The following is an 8,900-nucleotide window of genomic DNA, read 5'->3' as shown; positions in this document are numbered from 1 at the left end:
ATATGAAGATAACGTTGATGCAGTGGAGATATTCAATCCAAGATTTTCTCTTTCAGATGTTTTGTTGAAGCTTAAGGACATTCTTGAAGATGAGTACAAACAATTCGAAATGTCAATTGAAGCTCATTGTTTTCGTATCGGAGACCATGATTTTTGTCACCTTACAGATTTTACACAGCTTTCAGTGGAGAAAGCCAAAGTTACAAAGAGGTTCAGTAGATTTTCAAATAGAACCTCTTTCACATGCCCTTCATCCATTTCTTGTCCAATCCATAAAAAGCATTGCAACCTTGTCCCCAAGGATGTCTCCTTTCTTTTCTTCCTATTTTTGAAAGCAGAAATACAGGATAAAGAGCAACAACCAGAAATTGATGCAGAGAATGAGGAAGAAAACTTAAATGTCACCACAGTCTCAAAGTTAGAGAAAAGTGAGATTTTAGAAGAGGAAGAAATTGATGTTCAAGATGAGGAGAGAGAAAGTGCCAATCTTGATGTTACAGAATTTAGGGCTTTCACTATTACTGAAGAGCCCTCAGAGGAAGCAAGCATATCTGAATCCTCTGTTACTCTTCCAAACCTTCCTTTCTTCTATATCAATGAGAAAGATTTTATTCCTCTATCCTATCTTCAATGTCTCTTCAATATCAGAGAAGACTACTGTATTGCAGCAATTTCAGAAGCTTGTGAAGTGGCCAAAGACTTTATTGATACAGAAGTAGAGTCAAAGGAAGAGTTTTTGGCACTTGATTTACAAACATCTAACCACTCATTTATCCCTGCTATTGATGCACTTGCCTTGTGCCTTAAAAAAGTGGATGAGGAGAAACCTTCCCTTAGAGATGAGGATGTTGAGAACAGGCTTATTGAGTTAGGTATTGAGTCTTTTGGCAGAGATTTCAAGCTTCAGGCAGATTCTGATAAAGTGGAAAGGGTTGGCTCATGCAACTTGATGAAAGACAAAGTAGTAATTGAGGATGAGTTGCAAAAGGTAGCTTCCATTTAATCTTTTGTAAAATGTTATTGTGATTGTAATTTTTTTAAATTGAGGTTTTTGTCTTGCAGATTGAATTGCTTGATAAGAATGATTTTCTAGGAAGAGCTAGAGGCAGCAGAGTGAAATCTACAGACACTAGGTCAAGAAGGCCTTCATCTGCTCTCATGCACTACTTGCCTACATTGGATAAGGCTGTGTTCTGTGCATTCCACATGAACTTCTCTGAAGATGCTGAGTTGCCAATATTTGCCTTGAAGGTGTTGTCAAGGTTCATGGGATACACTCCCCTTCAAATAAATGCTAACAAGGTTTTGCTTCTGGAGAGAGCTGCTGCTCTTAGAATCTTTGGATATGCTGCAGGTTTCAATGCCTCAAGAGCAGGATACTTTCTTTGCTACTCTAACTATGCAGCTGCAGCTGAGGTGTCAGATATCAATCTTCGTGGAGGTTATAGAAGGAGAAAATTTTTGAGATACAGAGGTGACATGCCAAATAGTCCCAAGAGAATCAAAAACTAATGTACACAATATTTTGCAAGGACTGATTATATTTCAGCAAATATTTTGTAAGAGGTACAAATGTGTTAGTAATCATTAGTCTCTGTCTTGAGGTGTTGGTGTAGTTTCAGATTGTTGGGTCTTTGATCTCATCCTTTGTAATTGCCTCTTGTAGAACCAATTGAATAATTCTTTAAGTGCATTGCTTCTTCTTTGACCACCTCCTCTTCTGGTACATCTAAAAAAGGAAGTTCTCGCTTGATAATGAGACTTTTCCATTCCTTGTGTATTCCATGTTGCAAGGGGTCCTTCTGTAGCAAAATATGGTCCATGCAAGTAAAGAATATGCTACAAAGATAATTTTTTGTTAGTACATTTAAGAAATTACACTTATATTTTAACTGTTTTGATAAGTCTGAACACTCACCAAGTAATAAGTTATGTCTTTTCTCCCCAGGCATCTATGATAGCTTTGATCAAAAGCTTTATTGCTTTTTTGAAATCATCTGCATAAGTATTTGAACCAACTTGTTGTCTAAGGACTTTGAAAAAGTTGTCGAGTTTTTTCCAAACTTCCATACGTTTGTTGGCTACATCTGGTCTACTTTTGACATTTGTGGTGATGACACATAGCTGTTTCCAGCAGTTCCACATTGCATTGACTTGTTTGGTGTCATGGTTGCTCAAAAATCTTCTCGCTTTTGCTCCTCCCATTGAAACATCTTGCAGAACATCACCTGTACCTCCAGAAAGAATCGGATCTTTTTTAAGATGCATTTCCCCCACCATGGAAACCCATTTGAGAGAGCAAGGCTTCGCATTTTTCTATGCACTCATCTGCAAGTTTAGTCGGCTTAATAGAATATGCATAGTCCAGATGAAGTCTGAGCAATTTGTCCAAGATTCTTATCTCTGCATGCAATGTACATATATGCACATTTTTTAAATGTATTGGTAGAATTGGATCCCATATTTTAACAGAAGTTGGATAATCGACAACATTCACATTATTTCTGGATGGTGGTTTTCCAATCTCATTTTCTGCAAGCCATTCTCTTGTCCCTGTGCTTGCCATGCAATAAAGACATGGATATTTGGTATTTGCTCCTCCACATACACCAAACATACACTTCAACGCCTTGAGGTCGGCACTCAAATGCCATTCCACAATGAAATCACCTATGTCGTCTACATGAAGGTGTTCACCTGTATTTTGGCTCTGAATAACTGAAGGAATGTCTGTTTGTGAGAAGAGCCACTTTAATGTTTCATGACTCTCTACTGGTACTTGAGCTGATCCAATCCACCATAGCTCCATTTTTGATTGAGTTTTGTGGTATGGAGAATCAAGCTCACCTTGACTATAGTCCAATGCTTTATTCATTAGGGATATAGATATTCTTTCCATTTTTTGACATTTTTGGATTTGAGCTTCATCTAATTTTAAAACAAATACAAGTTTTCCTTCACAATCTATTTCTCTTATGTTGTAATATCTCACCATAAAAGATTGGACTTTTCTAATGTTCATCCAAATATTATTATAAACGTTGTATTCAAAAGATGATTTTTTTTTCTCTCTCATATGGCATTGTTCCCTCAATATGGAAATACTCTCCGAAATGTTTAGAAATTTCCTCATTTAACAAAGTTCTATATTTTCCAACATTGTGAGGTCTAGGCAACCCAAAAGCTTTGATTTTGTAATACTTAAGGACCCTGAACCAGGTTTTAGAGATGGCTCTGTATCCCTTTCTACTCACTCCCACTGTGTCACAAACTTCTTGCATTTGGGAAGGCTGGACTAATAAGTCCATATCTTTTAATAGATGTTGAAAGACTAGTTTTTTTTTAGTTTGATTTTCAGGAAGTTCCAAAAGTTTCAAGATATCCGACCTATTCATAAGCTCATTCAAAAATCTTACCCTTTCCTGAGCATTAGACATGTCAAATCCTAGAAGGTTAATAACATGATCTCTTACAAGTTTTAACCTTTTTTTTCTTTGTCCAGATCTCTCTGTTAAGTTAACTACATCCTGCATTCGTTTTACTCGTGCTCTTAACCCTATTGGAGTTTCTTTTAAGGTTTTCAATTGATCATTTTCTTGTTTTAAAGACACTATTTTGTTTTCAAGTTCTATAATTTTTGTTGCATTCAAAGATGAAGTATTTTGAAGATATGTAGTATATTCTGCATAATTAATATGTGATTGAGATAGTCTTGAACTATAACCAGGTAAGCCATCCACCCCATCACCAACAAATCTAATCAAATCATGTGGTGTGTGAAAAGAAGGATACTTCCTGTTTTGGGATCCGGTGGATATAGACTTCCATCTGTCCATAGGTTAATATGCTTCTTTCCTTCGTTGCAAAGATGTTGAGCTTCATTTGCACATGAAAGGGATCTTTGGTAGACACTCCGTGTAGTTGCATACTCTTGGTTGAGCTTGATATTCAAATGAAACTTACGATTAGATGTATCACTCATTACTAACAGAGCTAAAAATATAAGCAGAGCTATTAGAACATGAGAGACACAGAAGAATGAGAATGAGATGTAGCTTGTGAAATTCTTAGAGAAGCAGAGGAGTGGAATTTTTTTGGAGAATGGATAAGAGCGCGTTTGGAGGGAATGGTCATTTTGCCGCGAAGTCACTAAAAGAGGACAAATTTCAAGACGAGCCATTAAAGAGTAGCATGAAAACGATATATTTTTTTAGATTTTAAAATATGTACTTAGATACGTATTCAATCAGATAGATACGCTTTAAATATCCAAAACGGCTAAATTTGGAGCCGTTTTGACCGTCAACATTCTACTAATTAGCAAGTTAGCGAAATTCCTTACACAGCCCATTTTGAGACGTTTTTGGCCCTAATGGAAGCTCTCAACCCTCATCTGTTAAGGGTGCTCGTGGAGGTCTGCGCCATCCATAATTGATCAGCAATTCATCACCAGCACGTAATGATCTAATAGCATTGACAACTATGTATCTTTCTACATCCCTGCTCATATGTCCTGGTTCATGACTATTCTCACACTCCACAAATGTGCAATTGGTTCTTGAACTCATCCCTCGACTACTATTGATTAAACCTGCTATGTTTCCTTTGAGAGTAAGGTCTTCCGTCAATATAGAGTCTTTGTCCTTCTGCATGTGTAATCCCTTTATCAGAAAGAGAGGCTGTATTGAGACATAACCCATAAGTACTCATGCTCTGAATGTAGTGAGTAAGTTGATGCCATGGACCCCATCTATATATAGGTCCACAAAAAGACATAAGGGTGACCTCTGAACGAGGGGGCACATGCAAATCCTGTGCAATAAAGAGGCCTCGTCCTGCTCCACTGATGGTAGATGGAGCAATCATGAAGCGATTACCCCAGAAGCTAAAAACCACTCCATCTAAAGGAAGTGATCCTCTCTGCCATCCTCCGTAGTATCGTCTTCGATCATACGTCTGTATTAGAGAATGCAAACGAGTAGGCAACGGATGATCTCCACCCGTCTCAGCCTCCAAAGCAGGAGGTAGAGGATGTCGAGAAACCTCGAACTGCAACAAATGACCTATCCGTGCCGTGTGCAAGGGACATGTGCACCACTGATAGTGAAGTCATCCTCATCAAGTGAATATACCTACATATATAATATGGTTGGATTATATATGAGTCTTTGCTTTATAAAATAACCAATAATAAAATTAAGGGAGAACAGTCACATACCATAGGTCGATGTCGCTCCTCAGGTGGTGGTGCTCGCTCAAAAGTACCATGAGTCATCTCATGTGAAAAGCAGTCCTGTCGTGGCCTCCGATATGTGCCACGACAACGAGCGCACCAGCATATAATAGACTCATTGTAGTAGAAATCATCATAAACGGGTTCATGTACAGTATTGGAGGTGGCGGTGTACCCTCTGATTGGTCCGAATCTGATTTTCAAGTACCATAAAAACATCGAAGTTAAAAAATCAATAAAAGAAACAAAACATTAAAATCTAACAAGTTCTATGGTATATTCTAACGCTTATTGTAATATGAAAAATAAACAGACGCTACTGTATGGTGGAGACAAACAAGAGGAGGGCTGATATGTGCATGGAGACATGGCAATACTTCTGCAAGGAGAGATGCGTACGCATAACTTTTCCTCAGCAGCACAGCAGAAGGTGTGTGCCTTTGCTAAAGTATATTAGAATTAATATGAACTTTGCTAGATTGATTCTAACTATTCTCTAATCTATGTTATTTTGTTTAATCAAATTTACATAGACGGTAGCACGAAAGAGACTGCAAGCTGGTCACACATCTAGACTAGGCCAGATGGATTTGAGGCCACATTTGTGAGACCGTTGAAATTTTAACTTTCAAAGGTAATATTATTGAATGAATAAATCAATAAGTCTTTGGTTCTATCTTGATGCAGATCAAAGACTATGGTCGTGCACCTACGGCCCGCAGGAGATGGAGTACGCCACATACTACGGCTATCACGCTTTGTAGGCGACACTTGTTGTTGCTGACAGGCCAAATCCACTTGTTGTTGCTGACAGGTAATATTATTGAATGAAGAAATCAATAAGTCTTTGGTTCTGTCTTGATGCAGACCAAAGACTATGGTCGTGCACCTACGGCCCGCAGGAGATGGAGTACGCCACATACTATGGCTATCACGCTTTGCAGGCGACACTTGTTGCTGACAGGCCAAATCCACTTGTGGGTATCAATTTTATTTTGTAGTTTATTTTCATGTTAACTGTAATATGTTCTTATTTGATTTCACTAACTAATGCAGAAGCAATATGGCGAGGACGACATGACAGAGGTGGCTCGATAGGAGGCCGAGGGGCGACACCGAGAGGCTGAGAGGTGCGGCGCCATGATTGCGGATGGGGGCATGGGTGGTGGCACTGGTGATGGTGGTGTTGCGGGTGGGGGCACGGGTGGTGGCAGTGGTGATGGTGATGGTGATCATGAGTCCGATACTAGCGACTCGTATAGTGATGTCTCATGTAGTGATCATACTTAGGGATCTGTTTTGTACATGTGAGGACTGATCACCACTCTAGACACATGTACATATATTTGTTGATGATATATATTGACATATGTTTGTTGCATCACTGAATTTGTCTATTGTCAAACAATTAATTATTTGTCGGTGGTAAGTTAATTAGCCTAAGTATCTGCGAGAACACTATTTATTTATCTTTACGTTTAAAAAAAAACAAACCCTAAACAAGGAAAGAGGCGAGGCCATGTTGTAACACATCAAAAGAAGCAAAAGATTGGCAAGCATCAACAATTTCTCAAAAGCTCTTGGAAAGCTAGATAGAGACAAATTAGAATCTTTATCGCAGTTCCAATGACTGTTTTTCTATGTTAGGCTCTAATATTAACAAGCTTTTTATTTTCATAATTTTTGCAAAGGTCCCAGATTCTACGCTACGTATCAACTCAAGCTAACTTTCAAGCTTAAAGATCCGAACTATGAAGTTTCAAAGCACGTGATTTCAAAGTATCAAGCTCAACATAAGCTATTACGATTACAATACCATGTACCATGTACCAATTTATGTACCATGTACCAATTGCAAGTACGAGGTTTCAACATGATAAAAATTTAATTTAGTATATTTTTAGTATTTTCAAAAAAAGAAAAATAAAATATAGAATTTTAAATAATAAAAATATATAACTTATTAATATAAAATCACTAATTTTAAAGGATTATTTTTTGAAATTAGATAAATAATATTATTTTTAAAGTTTATATTAGTAAATTTAAAAATTTACTTTTTCTTAAAAATATTTTATGTGTAGAAAAAACCTTTGAATAAAATTAAAAAAACATTATAAAAGAAAATATAGTTATATAATTATAAAACAAAAGATATATTTGTATATCTAGTAATGATAAATATTTAGACTTGTAAATATTTTTTTATTAATAATATTGATTTTTAAGTGGGGTGAGTAGTGGTCGTGTAGCTAGGCATGATCACCTACTAGATGAAACCACTAGAGACTTGATAGAAAGTTTGGGAGGAAAATTGTCGTGCCTTGCTAGTTTTCAAGAAAGCTTTGCATAAGAGAGTGACAAGAGGAGTGTTCATTGAGCACGGTGCTTGCTTTCTTGAAATGACCCAAACAGAGTTGTATTCTCAATTTGTGGCATCATATCCAGATCTTAAAATCAGGCAAAGGTCATTTGAGGGGTGTAAGCCTTGGTTTGTGAGGTTCTCATGACATCATGACAAATATTGTTGTCACTATACCATGTTGAGTTCCAACTTTTTTATGATGTGTTCTGTTCTCTTAGTGGACATAGAGAGTTGCCTCGTAGTCGTCACTCATGATTTCATCCACTCTCTTTTGTGTGCACGCATAGAGGATGCCCATTTCCATATGATGCCTTGTGTGGAGAGCAATTTCACATCATGTGGTTCACTTGCACATCTACATATGGTAGATCTTGATGCAAGTGACGAAGAGATAGTGCCATGGCGACATTATGAGTATGTGACACACAAGCTCCAGAGTGGGCAGTCCAAGAAGTTGCATCTCGTGGACAAACATACACCACATTGTCACTTCACAGCCACATTTAGGGAGAAGATATACCCCTATATACAGCACAATCACCGTGCCAAGTGGTAGGATCGTCAATTCTGAGCATGCTTGGCAGAATTTCCTATTGGTGTGGTCGTCTCAGTGGTTGATTTTGTAGAGAACTACATTTTTACAACTTTTTGAGGAGATACAATCTGAGTATTACTTCTCGGAGTAGGTGTTAGTTCTATTTCATAATATTTGTTTCGTGTTTGAGCTATATTACTTATTTGATTTTTTGTGTCCTAATCGTCTCTCTTACTTACCTCACCAGGTTACTATTTATGGTCCACATTAGCTATCAACATGTAGAGGCCCATGTAGATGGGATAGAAAGTACCCCGATCGAGGCCCATGTCATTATTTTTGATAGTGTCTTTTCTATATCAGTTGATGATCGTTCACACGATGCAGATTTTGTGCAACATTGTTTTCATCTCCATGATGATTTTTTATGAGATTGTGGGATCACACGTGGCCAGCAATGGGTTTGGTCAGATGGTTGTGATGCACAGTTCAAGTCGTCACAACAGTTCTATTGGCTCTATGGGGGTAGTACTTATGGTTCTCTTAGATTTGGGAGAATAGGTTCTTATGTCTGCCGTGTAGCTTCTGCACTTATGCTTATGTTTGCCACGTAGCTTCTGCACTTACGCTTCACATCTAAAGGGGTGAAAAGAGCATTGTGAGTTTGTCTTTGATGCACCCATAAGTCTGTTTGCAGACGTGGGAATTGATTCTTGAATTTTTGGCTCAAATGTTATTGAGGCGGTAGATAAGACTGCTGGTTGGTT

General features: G+C 37.7%; 1 pseudogene; it reads right to left on the bottom strand.

Annotated features, from left to right (window-relative positions):
* Positions 1-4,382: 4,382 nt before the first annotated feature.
* LOC147626372 (uncharacterized) lies at positions 4,383-6,375 on the bottom strand (annotated as a pseudogene).
* Positions 6,376-8,900: the final 2,525 nt, after the last annotated feature.

The sequence above is a fragment of the Cibotium barometz genome, chromosome 22 (genome assembly GCF_041138505.1).
Source record: "Cibotium barometz isolate CiBa-2024 chromosome 22, ASM4113850v1, whole genome shotgun sequence".
NCBI lineage: Eukaryota > Viridiplantae > Streptophyta > Polypodiopsida > Cyatheales > Cibotiaceae > Cibotium > Cibotium barometz.
This window is presented reverse-complemented; position numbering and strand designations above follow the sequence as displayed.